The sequence below is a fragment of the Triticum aestivum genome, chromosome 2B (genome assembly GCF_018294505.1).
Source record: "Triticum aestivum cultivar Chinese Spring chromosome 2B, IWGSC CS RefSeq v2.1, whole genome shotgun sequence".
NCBI classification, from domain to species: domain Eukaryota; kingdom Viridiplantae; phylum Streptophyta; class Magnoliopsida; order Poales; family Poaceae; genus Triticum; species Triticum aestivum.
In genome coordinates, this window is record NC_057798.1 from 230,779,174 (window position 1) to 230,793,278 (window position 14,105).

Sequence of the window (14,105 nt, forward strand, 5' to 3'; positions counted from 1 at the left end):
GCTCTCTACTTTCTCTCTTCTCTTCTTCAGTTAATTAACTGAATTTTAATGATGTTGTTGTTAACTGAATTTTGTGCAAATGATCAGCAACTGCATCAAACTAGATCAGCAAGCAACCAACAAACTAGATCAAAACTGCATCATTGGCAATGATCAGCAAACTGTAGCCAACTGGCCACCAACAGACCCAAAATTGTTTCCCACAGAAAAAGGGGTCCAAAAATTTCATGCAAAGGAAAGGTTGAGACTTCATATCATCTTCATGGCCAAAATGAGAACATTCTAGTGATCAAAATGAGATCTAATAATCGAGCCCTAATTAAGCTGATGTAGTGTACAAGGTAGCTAGTTCGGTTTGTTAGATGACCAAAATGCTTTGCAGGTGCTGAAATACAGAACAGATCAACAGTTCAATACTGAAAAGATTTCAAAGGTGTCCATCAAGCAAACATTCTAAAGATAGATAAATGCACTGCTAGCAACAACATTTATTTATGAGAAAAGATGCTTGCATTGCATTGCATTGCATTAGAGGCCTTCTCCCAACTGAGCCCACCAGTATAGTGTTTTCCATAGCTCATTACATTACATATGTTTTCTCTGGTCTAATTTACTAAGTAATTGCAATTAGTACAGGCACTTGTACTAGTCATTAATTACGACGAGACAAGCACCAAAAGATGAATAAAAACATGAAGGGAATCAAATATGTTTGATATGTTCAACCTATGTGTGTATGTGGATAGACAAAGACACTACCTGACTTGCAGGTGGAGGAGACGCCCGCCGGGAAGTGCAGTGGGGTAGGAGAGGTCTCGGGAGTGGAGTGGAGTGCCGAGGTGGAGCTCGGTGGTGCCTTGCCCTTGCTCTTGCCACCGGGGACCAAGGTGGACCGGCACGGAGAGGCAGCACGCCAACGGCCTGGGTCCGTCACGCGGGCCTAGCCAGCCGTCGCCTCGAGCCACAGGATCTGCCGGAGAGGAGGGGATTCCTCGCTGTACAGGAGAAGGTGGAGCGAGGAGAGCTCGTGGAGGTTGGTGCTATCGGCGGGGAGGAATGGCAACGACCAAAATCGGTCGGCGATGAGGAAGGGGATCGGGCTGAGGGAGAGAGAGAGAGAACGGGGAAGGAGGCTGTGTGAGGTTAGGGGCGTGGGGGCACGGGGGCGGCGGGGGTGGAGTCCGGTGAGGGTCGGGGCGGCGGCGTCGTGGGTCGGGGCAGCGCGCGGGTGGATCTGGTGGCGAGGGAGAGAGGGTCGAAGGGGATCTGGTGAGGGAGAGATAGCTGGGGGGAGGGTTCTAATGGCGCACCGTCCAGTCGTGCGTCATAAGTATGACTATTCTAATGGCGCACCTCCCCTCGGTGCACCATTAGAATTTTGTTTTAATCCAGTCAACTAACCATATCTACAACCTAACCCTATCTACAAGAGAACCCACCCACTAGCCCGACTGGTTAGCACGCAGCACACACACCAGGAGGTCCTTGGTTTGATTCCTAGGCTTCCTAATATTTTTTTATGCATTTTAAATGCTGTTTTTTATATTTATTTGTGTTTAAATATGTTCAAACTTGTTTAAATCATAACAGTAATATTTTTTTATAAAAACAGTAATAATTTTTTAAAAAATAGGTTCAAATTTCTTACTTGAAAATATCATCGGCGGCGGCGGTGGAGCGGGGGAGGGTGCGGGGATCGCGATCGAGATGGAGGGGGAATCGAGATCGAGATGGAGGGGGATCGAGATCAAGTGTCCTCATGATTTCAAAAAGTGCCCATGAAATTTAAAAATATTCATGATATCAAAAAGTGCCCATGAAATACAATCGAGAAATGAAGACTACGATTTAAATACAATCGATCTTAGCTAGCTATCTGTTCACAATCTTCTTGCCCTTCTTTTTCGCAAATGGAGTTCTTCTGTGGAACGGACGTCCTTTAGGTAGGGTGGTCCTGCTTCTTCTTGTGGTGTGTGCTGCTACTTCATCGTCGTCGTCATGTTCGATCTTCGGGTCGCCGTACTTGTCGAAGTCTTGCTCATTGGCTACTCCATCCATTCCGATGATCTTCCTTTTGCCTCTCCTCACGACAACACGACTGGGCTTTGGCGGGTCGGTAATGAAGAAGCATTGGTCCACTTGGGAAGCCAGTACCCATGGCTCATTTTTCGCGGTGACGTTTGCGCCCGCGGTCTTGGATTTGGCTTCGGGTATAACCATGGTGGTGAAATATCGGTCTTCTTTTAGGACGCTCTTGGCCCATCTGACACGGAACATCGGCACCTTCTCTCCAGCGTAGCTCAGCTCCCAGATCTCCTCGATCCTTCCGTAGTATCTGTCCTTGTCCTTACCGGTGTAGGATTCCATCGTTACCCCGGAGTTCTGATAACCATCGCTCTTCATGTCCTTGTCCTTGGTGTAGAATGTGTAGCCGTTATATCGTACGCCTCATAGGTCATCAGGTTGTGCTCGGCGCCCTGTGACAAGGCGAATATGAGTTGTTCTTCCGCGGAAGAATCTTCATGTAAAGGGTACGACAGAAGCTTCTACTTGAACCAACGCGTGAAACATGAGTTGTGCTCTTTGAGTATATCTCCGTCCGTCCTCTGTTGGCCTCGGTCATTGTACATCTTCTCAATAAAGGTTTTGTGCTCTACCACCCAAGGATCGACCACGTCTATGTGTTGTAGCGCGACTAGGTTTGCTCTTTCAAAGTCGGCGAGTCGACCCTCGAAGTCGACATGCATTTCACGGCGACCCTCATGGTGACCCCATCCAGCGAGCCTGCCGAGGTGCCTGTTGACGGGCAGACCAACGGGGTTCTCGATGCCTAGATAATTCGTGCAGTAGGAGATGCACTCTTCGGTCAGAAAGCCCCTGGCTATACTTCCCTCTGGACGTGACATGTTCCGAACGTATCCTTTGATGACACCATTCATCCTTTCGAACGGCATCATGCTGTGCAGGAACGTCGGCCCGAGTTGGATGATATCCTCCACGATATGGACCAGCAAATGCACCATAACGTCGAAGAATGCGGGCGGGAAGTACATCTCAAGATCGCATAGTATCACCACGATCTCTTCCTGTAGCCTTCTGAGTTGCCTCACGCCAATCGACTTCCGAGAGATGACGTCGAAAAAGTTGCATAGGCCAAATAGCGTTTCACGGACGTGCGCGTCCATGATCCCACGAATTACAACTGGAAGTATCTGCGTCATCAGCACGTGACAGTCGTGAGACTTCATCCCGCTGAACTTCTACTTCGGTGGGTCTAGGTATCTGCTTATCTTCCCCGCGTAACCGTAAGGAAGTTTTACTCCTAGGAGGCAGGTTAAAAACTGCTCGATCTCCTCCTGACTTAGAGTGAAGCACGCGGGAGGGTAGTCATTTCCGGTCTTCTTGGCCTTTTTTCCTTTGCGACGAATTTCTGTGTCCTGCTTCGCCTCATCATCATCATCATCATCATCATCATCATCATCATCATTAGCGTGAAGCTCCTGCCTGATGCCCATTGATTTCAAGTCTGCCCTTGCTTTCGGCCCATCTTTGGTCCTCTCTGGCATGTTGAGCAGGGTACCAAGCAGACTCTCGCACACGTTCTTCGTGATATGCATGACATCAAGGCTGTGAGGCACATGGTGGATCTTCCAGTACGGCAAGTCCCAGAAAACAGACCTCGTTTTCCATACCTTCAGCAGCGGCTCTGGCGCCTTTCGCTTTTTTCCCGGCTCTGGCGCCTTTTTTCCCGGAAGTGGGCAGTCTTTCCAATTTTTCAACAACTCGTCTATTTCCTCGCCGCTCCTCGTACACGGGCGTTTTCGGGGTTCGGTTTCACCATCGAACAGATCCTTGCATTTCCTCCACGGGTCATCGTCGCGAAGCCACCTTCGATGTCCCATGAACACGGTTTTCGAAGACTCGGGATCTCTATCTAGCTGGCGATACGTTGTGTCATCCATGCACCTTACGCATCCAGAAAATCCGTGGATTACCTGCCCCGCGAGATATCTGTAACCGAGATAGTCGTGCATCGTCGTGAGCAGTGCGGCTCTCATAGGGAAATATTCTTTCTCTGCGGCGTCCCACGTATTGGCTGGCGTTTTCCACAGCGTGTCTAGCTCCTCCTTCAGCAGACCCAGATACAGATTGATGTCGTTTCCTGGTTGTTTTGGCCCTTCAATTAGCATACTCATGTGAATGTACTTCCTCTTCATGCACAACCAGGGGGAAAGGTTGTACATCCACACAAACACAGGCCAGGTGCTATTTGTGCTTCTCTGGCTGCCAAACGGATTGACTCCATCTGTGCTCGCGCCCAGCACGATGTTCCTTGGATCCTTCCCAAATTCTGGGTATTCGAAGTTCAACGCTTGCCACTGGCTCGCATCCTTAGGGTGACTCAGCATCTTGTCTTTTTTATTTATCTTTGGATCATTTCCGTCATCTTCCCGCTTCTTCTCCTCCCTATCCGCGTGCCAATGCAGGAGCTTTACTACCTTAGGGTCCGCGAAATACCGCTGCAGACGAGGAGTGATCGGAAAGTACCACATCGATTTTCGAGTAGCTTTCTTCCTCTTCTTGTATCGAGTGACGCCGCACACCGGACATATGGTAGACTCCGTGTGCTCGTCCCGATAAATGATGCAATTGTTCATGCACACATGGTATTTCACGTGCGGTAAATCCAAAGGACACACAATTTTCTTCGCCTCCTCGAAACTGGTCGGGCACTTGTTCCCCTTGGGAAGATGTTCGTGCCAGAATGACATGTTCTCGTCGAAGCATGCGTCGGTCATTTTGTGTTTTACCTTCATCTGCAGAGCCATGAGCGTTACTTTCAGGCGAGTATCCTCGGGCCTGCATCCTTCATACAATGGAGTAAGCACGTCTATCTCCAGTTGATCCAGCTTGGCTTTCTCTCGGGCGGCAGCTCTTGCGTTATCCGTCTGCTTGCGAAGCAGCTCTTGAATATGAGGGTCCTGCACCCAGCCTCCATCGTCGTCTGCTCCGGCATCTTCATCTTCATGATCATGCCCTTCGTCTTGATCTTCCTCATCATCATGTACGACATCTTCTACATGATGATTGTGTACACCATCACCGTCGTGATCATGTCCTGGAGATTCTTCGTCTTCTCGCCCGCCCTCGTCGCGGTGGTTGTCTTGTTGCCCTTCCTCATTTCTTGCCCGGCCCCCATGGACGACTTCATAGTCATCTTCATCACCTTGCCACCTATAGCCATCCATGAAACCACGCAAGAGCAGGTGGTCCCGCACCTGCCCGGAATCCGGGTCCGCAATAAGGCTCTTCAGCTTGCATCTTCGACACGGACATCTTATCTCCGTCTCGTTCTTTTGAAGCATCTCGGCCTTCGCGGAGCTCAAAACCCTATTCATGATGCCTTCGGTCATCGTGCAGACCATGGTCGCCTGCGGGGTAGAGCAAAACGATATTTTAGAACCAAGAAAAAATTTGGCATGACCTTCCCTAAAAATAGGACCAAAAAGAATGCATAGTGCCAAAATTCTCGCCGAAACGGAAATGAATCAACATTCCGGCAAAATATTGGCAACTATCGCATTTCAAATACCGGTACCTGCAAACACAAACATATATGCAACACCACAAACATACATAGATCTAGCTAGGCCACAAAAAGTGCATGTGCACATTGTTGGAGCGAGCTAGGGAGAAAAAAAGTAGATCTACAACATGAAGATAGCTTTCCCCTTACTTACCTATCAAAAAAAGGTAATTTCACCACTTAATTTTGATGAATCTATGGTGGAAATGAGGTGAGGAGGAGGAGGCAGCCGGCAAGCTTAGAGAAGGAGGTGGGGGGAATGAAGTGGGGAAAGTGAGTGTGTAGGTGTGGCTGCCCAAAAATATCTAGCTGGTCCGAGGTTACTAATGGCGCACCACTAGGCCATGCGCCATTAGTAACCCAACATACTAATGGTGCACCACAGTGACATGCGCCATTAGTAGTTTTGCAAAAAAGTAAAAAATAATAATTTTTATGATAATGGCGCACCGTGGCACAGTGCGCCATTAGTAGTTTAAACTACTAATGGCGCACTTTGGCATAGTGCACCATTAGTAGGTTTGCAAAAAAGTAAAAAAATATATACTAATGGCGCACTGTCTTGGTCGTGCGCCATTACTAGTTCTAACTAGTAACGGCGCACTTTGCCATCCATGCGCCATTAGTTTGTATGAAAAAATGGGAAAAAATCAATAGTAGTGGCGCACCGTGAACACGGTGCGCCATTAGTGTCTTCTATACTAATGGGGCACGAGCAACCGGTGCGCCATTAGTATATAGTAGTGGCGCACTACTTACCTGGTGCGTCATTAGAATCAGTCCTATCTATAGCCCTTTTCCTAGTAGTGGTCGAATAAATAAATTTGGGTTGAATACTCTACCCTCGAAAGCTGTTGCGATCCCCTACACTTGTGGGTTATCACTCCCATCCCATCCAGGCCGTACGATGGGACGAGACTTCAATCACCGATGACCAAGACAACAGTGCTTCCACCCATGCCTATGGTCAGCCGGAGCGTGGCAACAGTGCCCCTCACCTACCCGCTAACCGGGGCTTGCGTGGCAACAGTGCTCCCGCCATCACCGCTGACAACAGCAAGTGGCAACTTGACGGGGAGCCACTGTACACGACTCAACTCGGCCACGCCATGACGATTAACAAGACGGCACACAGTCCCCCTAGGCACGCGGGGCCCGCACCTAGGGGAACCCGGCGAACCACAAGCCCTCAGCGGGACCCAGCCCGGGATCCCGGACACCGACAATACGGACCCACCGACTCGGCGTATTACCATTGTAACCCTAGGGGGGGGGGTTGATCTATAAACTCCCAAAGGACCCCACGCCTACAGGGGCATGTGGCATGTGATATATGAGATACGAGAGAAAAGCAAGTAAGCATAGGACTAGCCACCAAACAGCAACATCGAAGAGAAGGAGCAGCGCAAGCCTTGGCCAGCTTCCTTCCTCCTCCATACAGCTCCACGAGCGACATTGTACTATCGATCATCCAACTACACTCGGCAGGACTAGGGGTATTATCTGTCCGGAAAGCCCCGAACCTGGGTATGTCCGACGTCCCGCGTCCACTCATGCCAACCTCGCCTATGGAGCCCACCAGCACCCTCGAGCCTTCTCCTCTCTTTAGCCATCCCTTGGCATCTGTCGTGCGCCCACCACAAGCACAAGCACAAGCTCCCTTGGCATCCCTTGGCATCCCTTGGCATCCAGGCGATCCAGTACTTTGTCAGCAGGTGCCGAGACAGCACCCTCCTCAAGCACAAGCTCTTACGCTCCGAGCCGGCCATCATGACCGTGCTCATGGTGACTATAGGACCTTGAAGTATGTCTAGAGGGGGGGGTGATTAGACTACTTGACCAATTAAAAACTTAACCTTTCCCAATTTTAGAGTTTGACAGATTTTAGCAACTTTGGACAAGTCAAGCAATCATCACACAAATCAAGCTAGCATGCAAGGAGTATATAGGCAGCGGAAATTAAAGCATGCAACTTGCAAGAAAGTAAAGGGAAGGGTTTGGAGGATTCAAACGCAGTTGGAGACACGGATGTTTTTTGCATGGTTCCGATAGGTGGTGCTATCGTACATCCATGTTGATGGAGACTTCAACCCACGAAGGGTAACAGTTGCGCGAGTCCACGGAGGGCTCCACCCACGAAGGGTCCACGAAGAAGCAACCTTGTCTATCCCACTATGGTCGTCTCCCACAAAGGACTTGCCTCACTAGCGGTAGATCTTCACGAAGTAGGCGATCTCCTTTCCCTTACAAACTCCTTGGTTCAACTCCACAATCTTTGTCGGAGGCTCCAAGTGACACCTAACCAATCTAGGAGACACCACTCTCCAAGAAGTAACAAATGGTGCGTTGATGATGAACTCCTTTCTCTTGTGCTTCAAATGATAGTCTCCCCAACACTCAACTCTCTCTCATAGGATTTGGATCTGGTGGAAAGAAGATTTGAGTGGAAAGCAACTTGGGGAAGGCTAGAGATCAAGATTCATATGGTAGGAATGGAATATCTTGGTCTCAACACATGAGTAGGTGGTTCTCTCTCAGAATTGGTAAGTTGGAAGTGTAGGTTTGTTCTGATGGCTCTCTCTATGAATGAAGAGGAGGTGGAGGGGTATATATAGCCTCCACACAAAATCTAACCGTTACACACAATTTACCAATCTCGGTGGGACCAAATCAACAAACTCGGTCAGACCGATTTAGTAAACCTAGTGATCGTTAGGATTTTTGGTGGGACCGAAATGCAACTCGGTAGGACCGATATGGTTAGGGTTAGGGCATAACGTAATCTCGGTGAGACCGATTACACAAACTCGGTGAGACCGATTTTGGTAATTAGCTAAACAGAGAGTTGGTCAGGTAAACTCGGTGGGACCGATTTCCTCTTTTCGGTGAGACCGAAATGTTACAAAAGGGAAACAAGGAGTTTACATTGCAATCTCGGTGGGACCAATCGCTCACTTCGGTTAGACCGAAACGTTACGAAGGGAAACAGAGAGATTACAATCCAATCTCGGTGAGACCGAGATCCCTATTGGTGAGACCGATTTGCCTAGGGTTTGTGGCAGTGGCTATGACATTTGAACTCGGTGGCGCTGGATAGAAAGAATCGCTGTGACCGATTGTGGCTTTAGGTTTAGGTCATATGTGGATGTGAGAAAGTAGTTGAGGGTTTTGGAGCATATCACTAAGCACATGAAGCAAGAGGCTCATTAAGCAACACCTCATCCCTCCTTGATAGTATTGGCTTTTCCTATAGACTCAATGTGATCTTGGATCACTGAAATATAAAATGAAGAGTCTTGAGCTTTTGATCTTGAGCCAATTCTTTGTCCTTGATATTTTGAGGGATCCACTTTCATCATCCATGCCATGCCATTCATTGAGCTTTCCTGAAATATATGTCTTGGAATAGCATTGGCTCAATGAGCTATATGTTGTTATGAATTACCAAAACCACCTAGGGATAGTTGCACTTTCAATCTCCCCCTTTTTGGTAATTGATGACAACATATAGATCAAAGCTTCGACAAATGATAATAAGATTGAAAAACATCATCGCTTTGAGAAGTATGTGATAAGCAAGAGCTCCCCCTAAATTTGTGCATATTTTAAGATTTGCTTTGGACTGCAAATGCACAAGGAATTAGGCTCATGGGTTACTCTTACATGTCACATACATCTTGGTGGAGCGCTCAAAATAATAAAGATTGAATACATGCACTCATCACCAAGCAAAGTGAATGGTCATATAGGGATAGGTAAGATAATATCATATAATCAAGCATAAGTGTAGCTTATGATCAAACACATGATCATCAATGTCTCATAGGTAATGCATAGTATCTCAAGCAATCAAAAGCAAACAAGTTCAACCAAGACAAGAGAGAACAAAAAACAGCAAATCTCTCTCTCGAAGCCTATGATATATACATTTTTCTCCCCCTTTGGCAACAAGTTACCAAAAAGTTCATAGAAAATGCATAGTGCTAGATCGTCTCTCAGGCTTGGTCTTCAGTTGGTGGTGGTGTCCAGATAACTCCAAGAATGAAGGCTTCAGTTGATGTGGAGGGAGCTGGAGGAGTTGGTGCTGGAGCTGGTTGCCCTGGAGCTGTAGGAGTTGTAGCTGGTGCAGATGATGTAGCTCTTGTGTCTGTCACAGGCACTGCAGCTGTCCTCTGAGCTCTAGGCACTCTGGCAAAGCATCTGTGGTTGTCTTGCCCTTCCTCTCCTGCATGTCATCCTGCAACTGCTCCACAACTGACTGAATCTCAGTTACTTTGACATCAAGATCATAGAATTTTTGTTCCATGATCATTTCCAGGCTCTCCTGGTTTTGAGTTAGGGTGGCCAACCCCTTCTCAATCCTCAGTGTTGATGCTATCAAGTAACCAAGCTGCTCCTATTTGTTCTTCAAGAAATACTCAGATGCCTCCTCTTGAGTTGGCATCTTGGCAGCCTTCTCTTTCCTTGCTTTCTCCTTCTTCTCTTGAGCTTGCACTTATGATGGATCATTCTCATTCATGACAACTTGATTGTCCTCAAAGTCTGGATAGAGAGGAAAATGTTCTTTATCCAAATGATACTTTCCTGTGCCCATCTTTGAGTTAATCAACTCCTGAATCTGTGGGGCATATCCACAACTTCTCTCCTGATCTGCTGCAGTCCTCTTAATGGTTTCTACCATAAGGCTCATGACCTTGAATTTCTGGGGCACATCAAAAATGTGAAGCATGTTAATTGCATGCCCTCTTATCATGTTGTGGTCACCTGATTTGGGAAAAAGAGTGTGCCTTAAGATCCAATTGATCGTAGGCAGCCCTGACAGAAGAAAATGGACTGACCCAAACGAGAAAGTCTCAAGGGCTTTGTCTGGGATCTCTTTGTACATATGTGACAAAGAACGGTGTCCCATCTTCTTCTTGGCATATACATCCAAATCATCTTCACTCTCCTTTGGGGCTTTGATCAGACTTGCCCATTCCTCTATGGTTGACTGATATCTTGTTCCTTCAGACATCCAAACTATCCTGCCATCTGGATAGAAGTGTGCTGTGGAGTAGAATTGCATAATGAGTTCATCATTCCAGTTGGTGAGCTTCTGCCCAACAAAATCTGCAACTCCACAAGCAATGAAACTGTCTTGCACTCCAGGATAGTGTTCTTCATTTTCCTTCATGTAGGTCCAGTCGACCCATCTCATATCACACACTATAGGCTTCTTGTCCAACAAGATTGTCTCATAGAAGTCCTGCTGCTCCTTGGTGTGGAACCAATCATCTACAGCAGTCCTTCTCCTGGTGGCATATGGATCAGACAATCTCCATAGCCTCAACCCTGAATCTTTCCTGATCTTCATGTTCTCAGCCACAGGATGAGCATCATTGTGGTCTGGAATCTTGGGTTTGAGCTTTCGTAGGACCTGCCCTTCTTCATCTTCCTCAACAGCAATCTCAGGCATTGGGGCCTTGTTCTCCTCAGCTGCTGGTATACTCCTGGTATTTCTCTTTGGTGCAATCTTGGGCTTGGGGGCAGCTTTGGGTGCTTCTTTGGGCTTTGATGTTGCAGCCCCTGACTTTATTGCATCACCCATAAGCTTCTGTGCCTTTGGTGCTGGTGCAGCAACCTCTTCTTCCTCTTCCATCATGGAAGGTTGTCCAACAACTCTGGCCATGGTCTTCTTGACCCTTTCCTTCCTTTTCTTTCCTTCTGCAGCTGGCTCTTCAGGCATCTCAGGTACTTGAGTTGATCCTCTGGCTTTAGACATTGGTTGTCTTCCTGCTGGCCTTTTGATCTTCATGCCTAGCTTTACTGCAGTTGAACTGAGCACCTTCTTGAGCACTACCTTCTTGGAAGTAGCCTCATCTTCTGCTGCCACATAGTCCTCATCCTCTGAGTCTGAGGTTCTCTTCCTTCTAGCTCTTGTGGCTGCTTTGGGCAAATTGCTTGGAGTGCTTCTGCTCCCTTCATCTGAAGTACTTGAGGGACTAGTGCCCTCACTCATGTGAATCTGCTCTTCTTCCTTGTTCTGACTGTCACTATGGTCTGACATGCTGCAAATCATTGACTGCTGACCCTGTGAATAGTTATAGTTGAGACAGAGTGGATGAGCATCACAAAATGCAGAGTTTTTTTGCAAAAGAATGATTTAAAAACTTAGTTTTAGTTTCCACAAAACGCATTTCGGATCTACCGATTTTCAAACTCGGTGATACCGAAGCAGTTTTGGAACCTAAACTAGTGATCTCGGTCAGACCGAGTCACAGTTCGGTGGCACCGAGACTGCTAGGGTTTCACAAAGTTCTAAAATCGGTCACACCGATTTGTAATTCTCGGTCAGACCGAGACTTACTAGTGCAATGGCGTTAGCCAAATCGGTGGGACCGAGTTTTTCAACTCGGTGGGTCTGAGATGGTTTCGGCGGAAACCTAACCCTAAATTTTTGAATCACATCTATTCTAAGGATCACATTGACTGGATAGGAGTGTTTCAATCGTGGCAAGATGCATTACGAACACAATGTGCTGAGAATCAGATGAGCAAAGCACTTTGATTGAGTTCATACCCTAGTTCGGAGGTGAACTCGCTACGGCGGCAACGGCGGAGAAGAAATCCGTTGACGACGGCGGAGACTAGCGACAGGAGGTGGCTGGCGACGAAGTCGACGATCCGTAGACCTAGTAGGCAGAGCGAGCTACGCGCGGGCGAAGGGGTTTGGAGGAATCTCCAAATTTTTGCCCGTGACTATATATAGCCCGACACTATCGGTGTGACTGAGTTGAACAACCCGGTGGCACTGAGATGCATATCTGTTAACAGTTACAGCAACTCGGTATGACCGAAAAGTTCATATCGGTTGAACCGAGATTGAAAACCTAGATCGACTTAGTGATCTCGGTGTGACCGAAATGGAGGAATCGGTCAGACCGAGAATCACAAAGAAGTTTTGTAAGTTTAAGTCTATGACGAATCGGGGACTCCAAGTGCTCCTCACACAGAGTGGTTCGAATCTGACTTGATCAAATTTTTTGATGTAGCATGAATAGAGTTTGAGACGAGAAAAGCATAGATATCTAGAGAAGGATCTTAGGCATTCTTGTCCATCCACTTGGCCAAAGAAAAGGAAACCAATCAATCAAAACAACAAGTGGATGTCCTCGAATGAGTAAAATATGCAACCAGCATGCTCACACAATAAAGTGACAAATGAAATATGTGGCAAAGCATGCACAACCAATTCTAGCATCTATCAAACAATTGGCGATGACTAGGTCATCTATATATGAGTATATTGACTTATGAGTCAAATGAGAACATTTGATCATAGGTCATACTCATCGTTTAAGCTCAAGTGGGGTTACCACTTTTACATAATGCATTGATGTGTTCACACCATTAGAGTTGCTTTGACTCAATTCCTAGAGTTAAGCTCCCCCTAGATGTGAGATCCCCCCTTAGAGGGATGAACTAACCTTGGGTTTTGTCGATGATGACTTCATGTAGGTGTTGAAGATGTGGATGCTCAATGTTGATGTAGATCTTTTGGAGCAATCCTTTGGAGTGAGTTGCACTTTCAATACCTACACGGGTTAGTCCCACAAGGAACAAAACAAGAATATCCATAGACATAGAGTGATGCACACACAAGATGATGTCCATGAAATCATTTGGTTACCTTGTCCCTTGCCTTACCAACATGAGGGTTTGTGACTCCTTGAACTAGTGCAAGATGTGGAAGTTGATTGCACTTGTTCTTGCCATAAAGATATGAGTGAAGAATGTTGGCGGAGTCACCCTCAAGAACTCTCTAGTTCTTCTTCTTCGGGATCCACATCATCTTGATGGGAATCCTTGGAGTTGTAGTTGTACTTGATGAAGTAGAACTTGACGTAGTCTTGGGAACCCACTTGACCAAGGCCTTAGGTGCTTCTTCAAATGCATCAATCTCCTCTTGAAGCTTGTCCTTGCCTTTTGGTCTTGTGGTGGAAGATCATCTTGAGCTTGTGTTCCCTTGAAAGAAGTAGGATCATACTTCTCTTGTTGAGGAACAAACTTAGTCTTGGGGTATTGATCTTCTTCCCACTCAACTCCATTGGCATTGAACTTTCGTTCAAAACCAACACCTTGATTCTTCCGGTGCCTTCCTTGCTTGCGTACAATTTCCTCGAATTGCTTACTCCCGGCAAGGCTCTTGTATACACCTTTCTCTATAATTCCCTTCAATAAGCTGTTTTCTTGCTCAAGTGTAACTTGGCTAAGAGAATCATCAGTGGAATCAAGAGAACTACTAGAAGCAGCAATATTTGATTTAGCATTGTTATTGTTACTACTAGAGGAAGAATCTTTCTTGTTCTTATTACTAGTCTTGACTTGAGGCATGTAAGTTGATAAGAGTAAACGCTTGGCAATATAATCAGAACTTTTCTTGCGAAGATCATCATTAATTGCCTTTAAGAACTCATGCTCTTTCTCAAGATTGAGCTTTTCAAAGTGTAACTTCTCATGAGCTCTTAAAAGTTCTCGA